Consider the following 15,533-nt stretch of genomic DNA (forward strand, 5'->3'; position numbering starts at 1 on the left):
ATTTTAAAAGACTACCCCAAGACACTTACTAACCAGTTTGTCAAATTTCAAAAACAAAGAGAGAATTCTCTAAGCAGCAAGAGAAAAGCAATCCATCACATACAAGAGACACTCAATAAGACTATGTGTGCATTTCTCAGCAAAAGCCATGGAGACAAGAAGGCAATGGTATGATATATGTAAGATAAGAAAAAGAAAAACTACCAACCAATAATTCTATATCCAACAAAACTGTTCTTCAAAAATGGGAGAGTTTAACATATTTTCATACAAACAGACACTAAGAGAGTTTGTTAATAAGAGACTTATTCTACAAGAAATACTAAAGGGAACACTACAGGCAGATAGGAAGACAGCAGAGAGAGGTTTGGAGAAGAATATAAAATATCAGTAAGGGTAAAGACAGAGAGAGAGGAAAAATAAGATATGACATATAAAATCCAAAAGACAAAATGGTAGAAGAAAGTAGTGCCATTACAATAATAACATTAAATGTTAATACATTAAACTCCTCAATCAAAAGACATAGACTGCAGAATGGATTAAAAAACAAGACCCATGTATTTGCTGTCTACAAGAGACTCATTTTCATCCAAGATACAAAAATAGGTCAAAATTGAAAAGTGGGAAAAAGTTATTTCACACAAACAGCCAGAAAACAACAACCAGAAAAGAGTGGGGGTAGTTATACTAAGATCAGACAAATTAGGCTTAAAATGTGATGCAATTAAGAGACAAAGAAGGACAATATGTTTTAATAAGAGGGACATTTCATCAAGAACATGGAACAATCATAAATATTTGTGCACCAAGTCACAGTGTCCCAATATACATGAGGCACACACTGACAACTCTGAAGGGAGAAGCAGACACATCTATAATAATAGTTGGAGACTTCAATACACTACTCTCATCAATGGATAGAATATTTAGACAGAGGATTAATAAGGAAACAATTTGAATAATACAATAAATGAACTAGACTTAGAAATTTACCGAACATTAACCCAGCAACAGCAGGATACACATTTTTCTCAAAAGGTCATGGATAATTCTCCAGTATAAGACCATATGTTGGGTCACAAAGCAAGTCTCAATAAATTTTAAAACGTTGAAATTATACAAAACTCTTTCTTAGATCATAATGGAATGAAGTTGGAAATCAATAACAGGTGGAAGGCTGGAAAATTCAAGAATATATAGAGGCTAAATTACACACTTTTAAGCAACCAGTGGGTCAAAGAAGAAATTTTAAGAAATCCATAAATATCTCAAGGCAAATGAAAATAAGAACACAACATATCAAAATTTATGGGATGTAAATTTGCTTGAAGCTGCGAGCAGTTTATTGCCACTTTTGTTGCTGATCTTCTGTGCAGTTTAAGTTCGAAAGAAGTAACTGTTCCAGGAACATACACCTTCAGGGTGAGTAACTTCTTATTATATGTCAGATTCCAGCCCTGCTAGGCAGATCTAACCCCAGGAAATCTGTGGGAACCAAACAATTGTAACTGTGGGAAATATTAATAGCCATACATCTGCCTGCACTCCTTTAAAATACATTCTGGAAAATTGATCTATATTTAGCAATGAATCAATGAAAAACAGTTGATATTCTTTTGTAATACTTTCTGGCCCCAGTATGAACAAGAAAATGAGGAACACTGGCCAGAGAATGGAACTCAATTATAATGCCATCTTACAATTAGATTTGTACTGCAAAAGGGAAAAAATAATGGGGAGAAATTCCATGTGTTCGATCTTTTATGTGCTTATATGCCTGTAAGAATTTTCAGAAAGGAGGAGAGATCTAAAAAGAATGAGTCCAACCTGGGTCCCCAAACTGGCCCAAGCTCTAGGCAAATATGTGCAGCAGTATTCTAAAGATTCCAATACTGATATATACCCCACTGCCTGCTGGTCAGGAAGGACTTGCTCTCCATCCCACGCCAGTCAGGGTATTCAATTTGGCCAGGGAAATACTTAGTCCCAAGCAGGGTAATTAGCATGCAATTTTGGGCTGACTAGAGGATTGGGCAATCCTCGGAGGAGGGACCTATAGTTTTCCTACCACCTCTGAGTTGTAGAAATGGAAACTGAATAATAAATCTTCCTATGAAATGGCCCTAAGGAAGTCAAGAGTGTCTTTCAGTTCCTTTGTGCTGTCTGCAACCCCACTTAGGTGGACATTCAAAACATTTCAGCCTTCTTTCATTATTCCAGGAGCGCAGCAAGGTCTTGGAAAAAGCCCGTGAGGATGCTACTAGTTCACACAGCTTGCTGCTTAATAGCCAATTCTATGTGCCTCCTGCCCTGATCATTCCTGAGACAGATCCCCAGTGGGACGCAAATGAACAGGAGAATGGAGCTAAGTTAGACCACTTTAAACTGTGTGTTGTGGTGGAGGTGCAGAAAGGGGCCCCAAAGCCGCAAAATTTCAGTTAGTTCTATTTATATACCACAAGTCAAAAGAGGCTCCATGTGCATCTCTGGAGACAATACATAAAGCCTACCAGCAATACATGAGCATGGATTCTGAGCACCCAGATAACACGCTGCAGTTTAACCTGGCTTTCATGAGGCAGAGTGCTCCGGACCTAAAAAGAAGGCTGCAAAAAGTAGACAAGGAGGCTGTGGCTGCCCACTGCACATGTAGAGATTGCCTACAAGGCATTAACCAAGGTTGGGTCCAAGAGGAGGAGCTCTCAAGAAGCCTGGCTTTCCAGATGTAGGTGATCAAGCTTACCTAATCAGGACACCAAGGAACAGGAGCCTGCATGAGGAAAGGTGGACATTTACAGGTAAGACCCCTGGAGCTCCCTCCCACTAATGGGAAAGACCTCTGTCCTCTAGGACCACATCAGTATTCCTATCGAAAGAAAGCAGGAGTGCCCAATTTGCCCTAAAAGGGGGAGTCCAGGGTGGTAAAACTGTTCCCCTTCTTGCAACCAGGCTCTAACCCTTTTAATAATGTATGTTGTTGCTGGTTATTTAAATTCCCCATGACCAATTTGCAATCTAAGCCCCTTATAACCAGTTAACCCCAACCCCAACTAGCTAAACTAGTTCTAACCAGACTTCCTGAGCTGGCCAAGTATAAATCAGAATCAGGAACAGTGGCCAGAGAATGAGACTCTTATAATAACAGATTACATTTAAACCTGTAAAGAGAAAGAAATCAGATGAAATTCCATATGTCCAATCTTTCATGTCTATCAGAATAAGAACTTTCAAAATTATGGTTCAAATTAATCTTGTATTTGTCTGTGTTTGACTTTCTATTTAGTATGTTCTTCTTGATAATGCCTAATTAACAAAAATCTTAAGAGTGTATATAGATATAAATACTCCTAAAAGTTGCAGACATTAGGTGTTTAAATTTTGTAGCATTAAGCCCAATGTTTAAAAAATTCAGAGCTCTATCAAGCTTAAAAATTATCCACTTTTTTTTGCAACTGGAACTTTATTTTTTGTGAAATAAATGTTTAAATTTTGAGAAATGGAACGAAAAATGCACATAGAAGAAGTATGTGAGGTAGAAAGGACTATACTACCCTGGACCAGGTGAATAGCCCAACTTGGGAGGCTGGGACTGTCATGGGAAGATTTTGATGGGTTATGGAGTTGGAAGTTCTTTGAGGAAATGGCAGTCATTTGGAGTCCCTTTAAATGTTTGGGAGAACCATTTCAGAGGATCCCTTTTCCCACCAGAAGTTGGAGGCCAGGAGGTCAGGTCATATTAGGGGGAAGGGGTTGCTGGAGCAGATGAATCAGTCAAATATGTCTTCTCCCATGGCCAGGGTCTTGCATCCTGCAAAGGACAAGGAGACAAAATATGACCATGGACCACTTAGTAAGAAATATCCAGGAATAGAATCTAGATAAAGAGGTAGCAGGTGAAGAGGTCACAGCACCAGCATCCATGCAGCCTCAGTGGGGGAGTTGGGCCAAGTAGGAAAGGAAAGGAGGGTAGTAAAAAAGTAGAAAAAAGTCTGTTTTAAAAAACTACTATAGATGGAATATTTACCAAATTTAAAGCACTGTTACTGGTCACTTTCCAGAAAGTCCAGAGGCGTCAAACTTGGCTTTTTTCTTAATCCCTGTGTAGGTAAAGGGGCAGTTTAGCAGGCAGTAGATTACCTACAAGGACAGAGGCTGGGCCTGGAGCACTGGGAGGGAGTGTGGCTGGGAAGGGGGCTGTTTAACAGAGGTGGGCATGGACCCAAGAGGGAGAGGCCAGCAGGGGAGGGGAGGTGGTTGCAGCTTCGGCTGATAGGAAGGCAGCTGAGAACAAAAGGAGTCTGAGTCTGCAGCTGGGTGGTGAGTGAGAGGGGCAAGGCTTGTAACCAGTGGGTGGCAGCAGGGACAACTATAAAGCTAAGGCAGCAGAAGAGGTGGGTGAGTCCAGTGTGCTGTCAAGGGAAGAGGCAAGGCTCTCAGGGCTCCTCTGGGGCCAGGTTCTAAATACCTGGCTGCATGTTCTTGGAGGCCAGAGCATCATCTGCCTCTTGGACTTTTGCTGTAAAATGGGTCTGTGATAGCTGCTTTTCTCTCTTCCTCTTTCTTCCTGTTCTTGACCTAGGCTGATCAGGTTGAGTAGAGCTGGGAATGAAGCAGCTACTCCTGGTAACTTTGTTCTTCTTCAGAGGTTTTCCCATTTTCTTCCCAAGTTTAACATGTTATTGCATTTTCCAATATTCCCCAGCTCTTCCAATTTTGTCAACAATTATGTACATTCCTGCACCTACTCTCTCAGTTCTGTGCCCTCATTATCTTTCCCCAAGGTTAACTTCATGGGAAGGTGTGCCCAGATAGAGAGTAATTCTGTACTCCTTAATCACAGATTTTCTAATGTCTCCCACATTCAATCCTCTGATAACCTATGCTCTCAAATTCAGTTCTGAGAGTTTGCCCATTATAGTTAGTCCATATTAGTGAGGACTTACAGTGTTTGTCTTTTAGTTTCTGGCTTATTTCAGTCAACACAATGTCCTCAAGTTTCATTCACCTAGTTGCATGCCTCACAAATTCACGCCTTCTTGCAGCCACTCAATACATCATTGTATATATACACCATGGTTTGTCCTTCCATTCATCAGTCAATGTACCCTTAGGCCACCTCCATCCATTGCAAATCATGAATACTGCCACCATAATCACCTGTGTGCAAAAGTCTGTTTGTGTTCCTCCTTTCAGTTCTTCCACATAGATGCCTAATAATAAGGCTAGAGATCACTTGACAACCCTCTAACTAGCCTACGGAATGACCTCAGTGTCCTCCGGAGGGTCTGTACCATTCTACTTCCCTTACCAACAGTGAATAGACATAGCTTTCCACATTTTCTCCAGCACTTGTTTGTTTTCTCCAGCACTTGTACCTTCTGTTTGTTTTTCAAACAGTTTTATTCACACACTATGCAATCGATCCTAGGTAAACATTTAATGGCTCCTGGTATTATCACAGAGTCATGCATTCACCACCACAGTCTATATGAGAATATGTCCATTTCCTCTGCAAAGAAAGAAGAGGGAAAAAAGAAAGATTTAAAAAAATAAAACAGAGAAACACCACCACCAAGAATCCCATACCCCTCCTTATATTCCCCTCTTATTGACATTTAGCTTTGGTATATTACCTCTGTTACACTAATGAAAGCATATTAAAATGCTACTGTTAACTATGAACCCCAGTTATCAATAATCCACACACATTGCATTTTCAATACCTTATGATGTTGTTATTCATTTGTTCTTCCTTATGTAAGTACTTTCTTTTATCTGTACATTTAATTACCATCACTGTCCACTCTAGGTTTCACTAAGCTTCACAGTCTCAGATTTTATCCTTATCTTTCCTTTTGGTGTCATACATGACCCTATCCTTCCTCATTCAACCATACTCACAGTCAGCTTTGTTCGTTATCGCGGTAGTTAGGTTCAGGTGTCAACTTGGCGAGGTGATGATGCCCCATTGTTCTGTTTCTGTGGAGTTCTGTGGATAAGGGTAGCACCTTCCACAATGAATGAGGTTTAAATTAATTAGCTGGAGGCTTACAAGAGAGAGGTCAGAAGAGAGCTCAGCAGCTCAGTATGGCTTATCTCAGTAATTGCAGCTCAGCCTAGACATTTGGAGATATAGAAAGGAATTGCCCCAGGGAAAGCCATTGGAACCCAGAAGCCAGGAGAGAAGGCCAGCAGATGTTGCCTTCTCATGTAGCAGAAAACTTCAGAGGAAAGGTAGCTGCTTTCCCTCTGAAGAACTATAAATTTTTAACTAAATAAACCCTTTTATTAAAAGCTGACCCATCTCTGGTGTATTGTATTCTGGAAGCTTTAGCAAACTAAAACAATTATACTTCTAATATTGTGTTCTCTTTTTACCCTACTGACAGTCTCTATTTCTACAATTTTCTCCAATGCTCTCTCTCTTGTATTTTCTTATCTTCCTATAGTGCTCCTTTGGTATGTCTTGTAGAGCAGGTCTCTTGCTCACAAATCCTCTGTGTCTGTTTGCATAAAAATATTTTAGACTCTCCCTCATCTTTGAAGGACAGTTTTGCTGGATATAAACATTTGGAGATGCTTGGAATGTTGAAGGAGATGTTTGGAGTGCTGACAGAGTAGAAGACTAGATATGGATATTTGGAGATGCAGAGATCACCATATGCCTTCCCATGAGATGCTAGGCAAGCCAGAAGCCAGGAAGATCCACAGGGGCTGAGAGAGCTATTTGAAACCAGAAGCCAGGAAAGGATGCAGACACCAGCATGTGTCTTTCCATGTGACAGACATTGGGTCTGTCTTTCTCTGGATGCCTTGGTTTGAACATTTTTGTGGCCTTATAATGGTAAACTTGTAACTTAACTAATCCCCTTTATAAAGGCCAGTCCATTTATGGTATATTACATTCTGACAGTATTAGCAAACTGAAACTGATTTTAGCATCACAGAAGTGGTGTGCTGCAGATTGCAAATACCAAATATATTAAAACAGCTTTTCAAATGAATAAGGGGAAGGTTTTGGGTGAATTGTGATATGCTTGATAGAAAAGGCCTGAATTACTTTGAACATACCTGTTGGTAGATATGTGGACTATAAAGATATTTCTGATACAGTTTTAGACAGAAATGATAAATGTGTTTTTGCAAATTGGAAGGAAAGTGATCCTTGTTATAAAGTGTCAGGGAATTTGGCAAAATTAAGTGCTGGTGTTGGGTGGGAGGCCAAATTTGAGAGTGATTGAACTTGGATATTTAGCATAAGAGATTTCCAAACTATATGGAAAATGCATCCTGGCTTTTCCTTGAAGCTTATAGTAAAATGCAACAGGAAAGAGATAAGCTAAAAACTGAACTCTTTGGTACAAAGAAACCAGAAATTGATGGTCTGGAAGATTCTGGGCTTCCAGAAAGGGAGACCCCAGAGAATAGTGCCCCAAGTGAGGATTTAACCAAATATAGAACCAGTCAGCAATTTCAGAAAACAAAAATTGGAAATGGAGTTATCCAGAAAGGATTTATGGAAGGTCTTATTATCTGATGGGTGTGATCCATGTATACTGCATGGAAAACAAACAAGCTACTTGCAAGACCTGCATAAATAGAACTACTGCCATTGCTTTAGAGGCAAAAGTATGGAAGCTAAGATCTGAAGCCAAGAAATCTTGCGGCAAGAGAGTGGACCCACCCATCCACATGAAAAGGGGGAATTTTCCCTGGAGGCAGAGGGCTGGCCTTCTGCCTTGATGTTCAGAAAGAGTACCGATGCCCCAGGCTTTAGAGGATGTGGACCACATTCCCCATGGATTTTGGGGAGCCTGGCAATTGCCCCATTGTTCTGAGGGGCTTGAGCATGAGCCCTGGAGTCCATAGTGAGCCCAGGTGCTGCCCTGATGGTTAGAAAGGGTGGAGCTGAGAAAAAGGCAGTCTCCCAATTCCTCCCAATATTGCAACCATAATCCCAGTTTTTGGAGAGAACAAGGTTTCTGTGCAAGCCCTTAGGGTAGAACTGTCACTCTATCAAACCTCTAGAATAAATGACTCTCAGACTTTGATATCTAATGAAGTTAGCTCTGCTGGGTTTTTGGAGTTGCTTTTGTCTGGTGACCTCTGTTTTCCTTTTGATTTCTCCCTATGGCAATGGGCACAAGTATCCTACGACTGTTCCCCCTTTGTAGATCAGAAGTAGATACCTTGTTCTGAGTTTCACAGGTCAACAACCAGAAAATAATTTTTGCCTTAGAACAGACCATGCCTGTAAATGACTTCAGTGAGATTCTATGCTGTTTTTGACTTGGAATGGTATTTGTATTGTTACTGAAATGGCTTAAAGTTTTTGTGGTTTTTTATATAATTAATGTATTTTGTGTATGGAAAGAACATGTCTTTTGGGGGTCTAGAGGGTAGAATATGCTACTTTGAAACTATTATGAACTCCAGAAAAGAAATATTCTTTCTCCTAATCCAATCTTGTGAGGGTATATCTATTGTTTAGGGTGGAAACTTTGTTTGGATTGCTTCCATAGAGATGTAATCCACTCACTTGTGGGTGTCACCTTTTGACTAGATAGAGACATGACTGGAGTCATGTAAAAGGGGAAACATTTTGGAGAAAGCTCAGAAGTGGCATAGATGCAGACATTTATAGATGTTTGGAATGTCAACAGAAAGCAGATGCCCAGACATGGATGTTTGGAGATACAGAGCCCAGGAGATGTTTCCATGGGCCTTCCCATGTGATGCTAAACAAGCCAGAAGCCAGGAGAATCCACAGTGGCTGAGAGAGGCATTTGAAATCAGAAGCTGGGAGAGGATGCAAATGCTAGCCATGTGCCTTCCTGTGTGACAGACATCAACTTTTCTTTTGGATGAAGGTATCTCTCTCATGAGACCTTGGTTTGGATATTTTTCTGGCCTTAGAACTGTAAACTTGTCACTTAATAAATCCCCTTTAAAAAAGTCAATCCATGCATTCTGGCAAAATTAGCAAACTAAAAAACATTTGCTAGAATTTAAAGTTCAGCCATTTTATTACCTGTTTTACCTTCCTGGTTGTTAAATCAAATACCACATGATGAGTTGACTTAAACAACAGAAACTTATTGGCACAGGTTTTGAGGTTAGGTGAGGTCCATAATCAAGGCATCATCAAGGTGATGCTTTCTCTCAGAAGACTATGGGAATGGCTGTCAGTAAACTTTTGTCTTTGACTTTTCTGTCACATAACAATCATGTGGTAGACTCTCCTGGCTTCTAAGTTCTGTTGACTTTCAGCTCCAGCTGCTCTTTGTGGCTCTCTCTCTCTCTCTTTCTCTCCACCCCCCACCCCCTCCGCCACCTCCCTGGCCTTCCCTACAAGGCTTTCAGCAATGGGATTAAGATCAATCCTGATTCAGTTGGGCCATAAGCTTTTTAAGTAACCTCATCAAAAAATCCTATTTACAAGGATTCATACCAACAGGAATGGATTAAGTTTAAGAACATGCTTTTCTAGGATATATAGCTCCACCCCTAAAAAAGACATGTTCTTCCCACATGCAAAATACATTCATTCTATCACACTATCCCAAATGTTTTAGGTCATTTCAGTAACAATGCTAAATCCAAAGTCCTGTCAAAATCTGTTACGGGTATAGTCTGTCCTAGGGCACATTTCCCCTCTGTTACAAGCTATATGCTTCCAATATACAAGAAAGGACATGCATGTGATAAATATTACCATTCCAGAAGGGACAAGTCGGAAATAAAACAGGAGTCATGGGTTGCAAACAATTCCGAAACCCAGCTAAGCAAACTTTATTAGATTTCAGGTTTAGAGTCATCTATGAATTGTTTTGTTCTCTGGGCCTGGAGGAGTGGCAGCCCTACTCTTCCCAAGTACTTGCACAGTGGCCATGCTCTCCCTGAACACTGAGGTGAAGGCCCTACCATCTCCATGCCCTGGGGTAGCAGCACTCTCCTTGAACAACAGGGTGTAAGTCTCGCTCCTCCAAGCCCTGGGGCAGTTGGCTTGCCCCTTTCAAACACAGGAGTGAACTTGCCCTTTCCTACATGCGTCCTGCTGTCTTGGCTTGAGGACATCTCTTTGGTCCAGGCCTTGGCTGCCATGGTTCTGCCCTAGAAGTCATTTTTTTCTTCAGTTTGTCTCTTCTCTTTCCCTTTTAGTCCATGCTGGCAGTGGCTCTGCTCATGCATGTTTCACAAGAAATTTTCAGCTTTGAATTCAATTTACAAGTATTCAAACCATCAGACAATAGAACTTTCTACAGACACTTCCTGCATAATTGTGTTCCCAGTCGTGACTCCCACTGAAATGGCTGACTGAATCCATGTTGTGTGGATCCATGACTGGAGAATGGAGCCCTATTCTCCATTGGCTTGCTTTCTGGAAGCTCAGGGAGGTACCTAATACAGTCACTGATGGCCGTAATCTCAGAGCACACTATCTAGACAAGCTCAGATTTTTCCAAACCATCAATTCTTGGTTTGTTTGTGCTTAAGAGTTGAGTACATAATTTATCCATTTCCTCTCACTTTAACTGTAATGCAAGGATAAGCCAGGCTGTACTGCAATAGCTTGAAAATGTTTTCAGCTAAATATCTAAGTTCATCACTTTCAAGTCTGTCTTCCATCCACCATCAATTTCACTAAATTCTCAGCCACCTTATAAAATGATCACCTTTTTCTGCTTTCCAATAACCCATTCGTCATATCCTTCCAAGACCTCATCAGAAGCATCTTTAGTGTCCATATTTCTACCAACAGTCTCTTCACAGCAATTTAGGCTTTGTCTATCAAGCACCTCACAATTCTTCCAACCTCTCTCTGTTATCCAGTTCCAAAGCCATCTCTGCATTCTAGGTTTTTGTAATAGCAGCACTTCACTTTCTGGAACAGAAAAGTATTTTAGTTTCTTGGCTGCTAAAACAAATCTCATGCACATAGTTGGCTTACACAATGTGAATTTATTGACTCATGTTTTGGAGGCTAAAAGAAGTTCAAAATCAAGGTGTCAGCAAAGCAATACTTTCTCCCAGCAGACCTGGCTGCCAGTGATCCTTGGTTCTTGGCTTTTCTGTCATATGTCAGTGCATGTAGTGGCCTCTCATGGTTTCTCATTTCCACTGAATTCCAGATTCCATTTGCTCCCTGTGGCTTTCTGGATATCTCTGCTTCTGTCTCTCTTCTGTCTCTGTCTCTCCTCTCCTCCCCTCTCTTCTCCTCTCTTCTTTCTCAGTGTCCTTCAGTAATAGGATTAAGACCCATCCTGATTCAGTGGGGCCACACCTTAACTGACATAACCTCATTAAAAGGTCCTAAAAAGGGTTCATGCCTATAGGAATAGACTAAGTTTAAAAATATATTTTGTTCTGGGGTACATAGCTCCAAGCCACCACACTCCCTGATCAAGACATGCAGGGATGACTTAGAAACTGCTTGGCTTGTCCCAATTTTTAGTTCAACTCAGCCTTTTCTGCCTGCCATTGCTGCGTCAGTAATGGACTTCTGCTAGTCATCAGCTATAATATGTACAGGATTGAAATTGGTGATAATCTTTTTTTCTATTAATCAATAAACGAGAGATGAACTGAATAGGGAAAGTGCAAATGCATTCACTGTCTCATGGAGAAAAAGGTTTTAAATTATTCTACAAAAATACTCTTCAAAGGGGGCATGCTGTTTTTACAACAGCAAAAAAGGAATGCAAAAATCTGAGGGATTCTCTAGAGATACTGGGATAAATGAGGAAAGAAACGGAACATGAAGTATAATGATACACATTCATTACAAATGCAGGCGGGTATGTTTTCCTTGTCTAACTTAAGTATTAGAATCGCAAGCCTGCAGTTCTGCCAATATTACTTTGTCTTTATTATATAATGGAAAAATTTTTTGATACAATAGCAATTTTCAGGAAGGTAATTGTATTTCACTTGAATGGCTCTAGAAAGATGGTAAACAATCACTTTTATTAAAATTCTAGGAATTAAATGCATAAAAAGTCTTCTGTTTCCTCTTCTCCAACTTTGAGGTAATAAGACGGAAAGAAATCTCTTTGATCAAATAAGAAGGAAGGGGAGGAGAAGGAAAGGGAGAAGGAGGAGGGGCAGGGAAAGGAGGTGACAGCAGCAAAGTATTGGCATTTATATTGGAATTTTAGCATGGATCATTCTGGTCATTTAAAACCCAAGTAGAAGTTAAGAACAAGAATGAACAGGAAATAGTATGTATAGAAAATATTGTTAGAAAGAAAGGGCACTAAAAATCAAGTTTCAATTTTATAATTTAGATTAAAATAGGTCCAAAGAGAAAATTGTTCTAGCATTAATTGCCCATAAGATATAAATTAGCATTTAGTGACATTCAATTAAATTTTTTTCTAGAGTTCTCTAAATATTTCACACTGCTAAAATCCATCTCTACATATATGAAAAATAAGTCCTGTGAGGCCCAAAGCATGCCATACACTTTTCTCATGCTGCCCTAGCAGAGAAATAATAAATGTCCCAAAGATATAAACAAAATAGATGGAAATGGGATTGATACTCTAAAAGATTGAGGAAGGAGGTATCTTTTCAGTCCTGAATTCTTTGCTTTATTAATAGATGTATTAGTTAGGGTTCTCTAGAGAAACAGAATCAACAGGGAACACTTGCAAATATAAAATTTATAAAAGTGTCTCACGTGTAGAGTCCAAAATCCACAGGGCAGGCTGCGAAGCCGATGACTCCGATGGATGGCCTGGATGAACTCCACAGGAGAGGCTCACCAGCCAAAGCAGGAATGGCACCTGTCTCCTCTGAGTCCTCCTTAAAAGGCTTCCCATGATTGGATTTAGCATCACTAATTGCAGAAGACACTCCCCTTTGGCTGATTACAAATGGAATCAGCTGTGGATGTAGCTGACGTGATCATGACCTAATCCTATGAAATGTCCTCATTGCAACAGACAAGCCAGCGCTTGCCCAATCAGATGAACAGGTATCACAACTTGGCCAAGTTGACAGCTGTCCCTAACCATGACAATAGAGAAATATGTTCATATCTTCCAAAGTAAGGGATTGAGTTTATTTTTATAACTGTGTTTTATACCTTCACAACAAATAACTTTAAAACTAGAAAAGTCTTAGAGCTTCAAAATTTCAATGTTGGTATACTAGAAAAATCCCATCTCATAATCTCGAGCCCAGTTATTAACAGAGCTGTGGAGAAGATTTAAAAGGAAAGTTCAAAATCTAGTTTATTTAGATTTGCTTTATCAGAGTTTCTCTAAAATGAAAATAGTAAAGGGAAATGGAATCATGTGATGTGTGTAGGTTTTCGCTAAAATAAAAATGGCTTTTACAAAAAATATTTGTCCCATATCTTAATCTTAAATTGCTATGTGAAAGATGCACGCAATGCTGGTATCTGCTGACTAAGAATGTTGCCTTAAGGATTAGTTACTACTCAGCTGCCTTATTTTCTCAGTACTTCCTTTCCCTTGGTTTTAGCACAAATAATCCCTCACCCCTGCAGACTGGAGCATGAAAGGGAGGGGCTATGTCAATTTGGGGCTAAGTCAATGTGCAAATACTAGATCATTAGTTTTGTGTCATTTAATTTTTCTGTATTTCTGTGGAAAAAAGGAAACCACAAGTAATTATAAATCTAAACAATAGTAGTAACAACAGTTTTGCAAATTTATATAATACTTCACCATTCACAGATTAATTTTCCATACGTTTTTTCATCTGATTATCAGTACAAAGCTCTCAAATAGGCATGTTGTTATCTTTATTTGGCAGCAGAGAGAACTGACTTAGAGAAGGTTTAACTTCATATACTTAAATATTGAATTGTAAATATATTCAGAAATACATAGTAGAAACATTCCTTCATCTCTTGGAAATTCTGTTAGTAAACTACACGGTGACACTTTGATGAATTAGAACTTATGTTTTAAACTATATAAGGTGTCTCCCACTTTTGCTTTATGTAGTTATATGGGGGGAAAGAATTCAATCAACTGTCTAACTAGAATCCCATAGAAACAATTTCTGCTTTAATATAGTTTAACTCTAATAAAGGTGCAATTTGTCTTTTTTTCTTTTGTATAACAAAAAAACTGTTAAAAGAATTTAATAGGAAAATTGGTATGTGTTTTAAGACCAAGACATTATTAAATGCCCATGGAACATGTCAGCAGCCTTATTAGGAATAGCTTGCCTCTCAGATTCACCCAAAACTAGTACAAAAGTAATAAATATCCTTTAAACAAAGCTAGACAACAAACACCGCATTCCATTGCTATGACCAAATAGTCTACTCTAAAATGTCAACTGATAGGAACACCTGTTTGGGATGATGGAAGGGCATTGCCCTGAAAGAAAAAACTGGCAAACTACGTTGCAATTCTGTACCTCTTATAAATCCAAATTAAGTCCCTCTTCCACATGCAATATCTATAAAATGAGAAAATTCTCATTATTTTCTTCTACGTCAGTTTTTATGTTTTATAAACATAAACATATAGAAGCTTATGTTTCACATTTATATTTGAAAAATAAAGATATACTTTGAAAGATTAATTCAATTTTATTTAAATATATGTCTAAAAACCTGGTGGTCTCAGATGACCAGGGGTTCAGTCAGGAAAGTCCCATTGGGAAAATATTTCTCCCAAATGTCACACAGGCTTTTGGTCACTGAAAGTTTACCTTTGTTTTCCCTCCTGTCCTTGTCACAATTTAACCACAACAGCAGGGAATTTTGTCAGCAGGATGGCTTGCAGCTCAGCTTCAAAAAAGCCACCTCTTCACTAATGAGACTTTGAGAGGAGACAGCCAGAGATTCTGATAAAATTCCACCGTGAAACTTTTGATACTTCCAGGTACATTTTCCACTAGACGCAGGTAAAAATAAAGATCATGAAGAGTCATGTAATAGAAATATCATAGCCAGGTGTAATCACAATGTGGAGACACAGCTTCGCTTTGAAGTTTATTTAACTCAGTATAATTAGTACTCAAATATTTTAAGAGAGCTAAAATTTTAAATTATGTAGGCATTTAGTTTAGTTTTTTAAAAAAATTTACCATGAACATCAAGTAAAATTATTTTCCCGCCTAAAAATTCATTACTAATAAAGTAAAAACATTTTCCTAATTGAAAGAGAAAACGGAATGCTCTGACCTCCCACCAGACTGCACAGGATGACTTCTATCTTGACAGAGGCCTTGATGAGAACATGCTGTGCATACTGATGCTGAGGAAGGAAGAGACTCACCTCCATTTGTGCTGCCAGGTAAGGACCTACCTGTGGGTAGGTGGAACACAGATCAATTAAGATCAAAACTATTGCTGGATCATGCATAGGCCTGTGGCAATACCATATGAGGGAGAGTGCAAGAGTAATAAAGACTTTACATTCTTTTCTCTAGCATAGCTCCATAATTGTATTTCTATGCCACACATCCAGTTAAATAGAAATTATAAACCTGTTGGCATAAAATTTCAAACCTTGGATGCAGGCAATTTAAATGCTCTAGAT

At 39.2% G+C, this 15,533-nt stretch overlaps 1 long non-coding RNA gene across 1 annotated transcript; it reads left to right on the forward strand.

Moving 5' to 3' along the window:
- Positions 1-1,169: 1,169 nt before the first annotated feature.
- Positions 1,170-15,285, forward strand: LOC143667930 (uncharacterized). Its single transcript, XR_013168202.1, has 3 exons — positions 1,170-1,425; positions 2,224-2,801; positions 15,215-15,285. It is a non-coding gene; the product is annotated as an uncharacterized LOC143667930 (long non-coding RNA).
- The last annotated feature ends 248 nt before the right edge of the window (positions 15,286-15,533 follow it).

This window comes from Tamandua tetradactyla, chromosome 24, assembly GCF_023851605.1.
Source record: "Tamandua tetradactyla isolate mTamTet1 chromosome 24, mTamTet1.pri, whole genome shotgun sequence".
Lineage (NCBI taxonomy): Eukaryota > Metazoa > Chordata > Mammalia > Pilosa > Myrmecophagidae > Tamandua > Tamandua tetradactyla.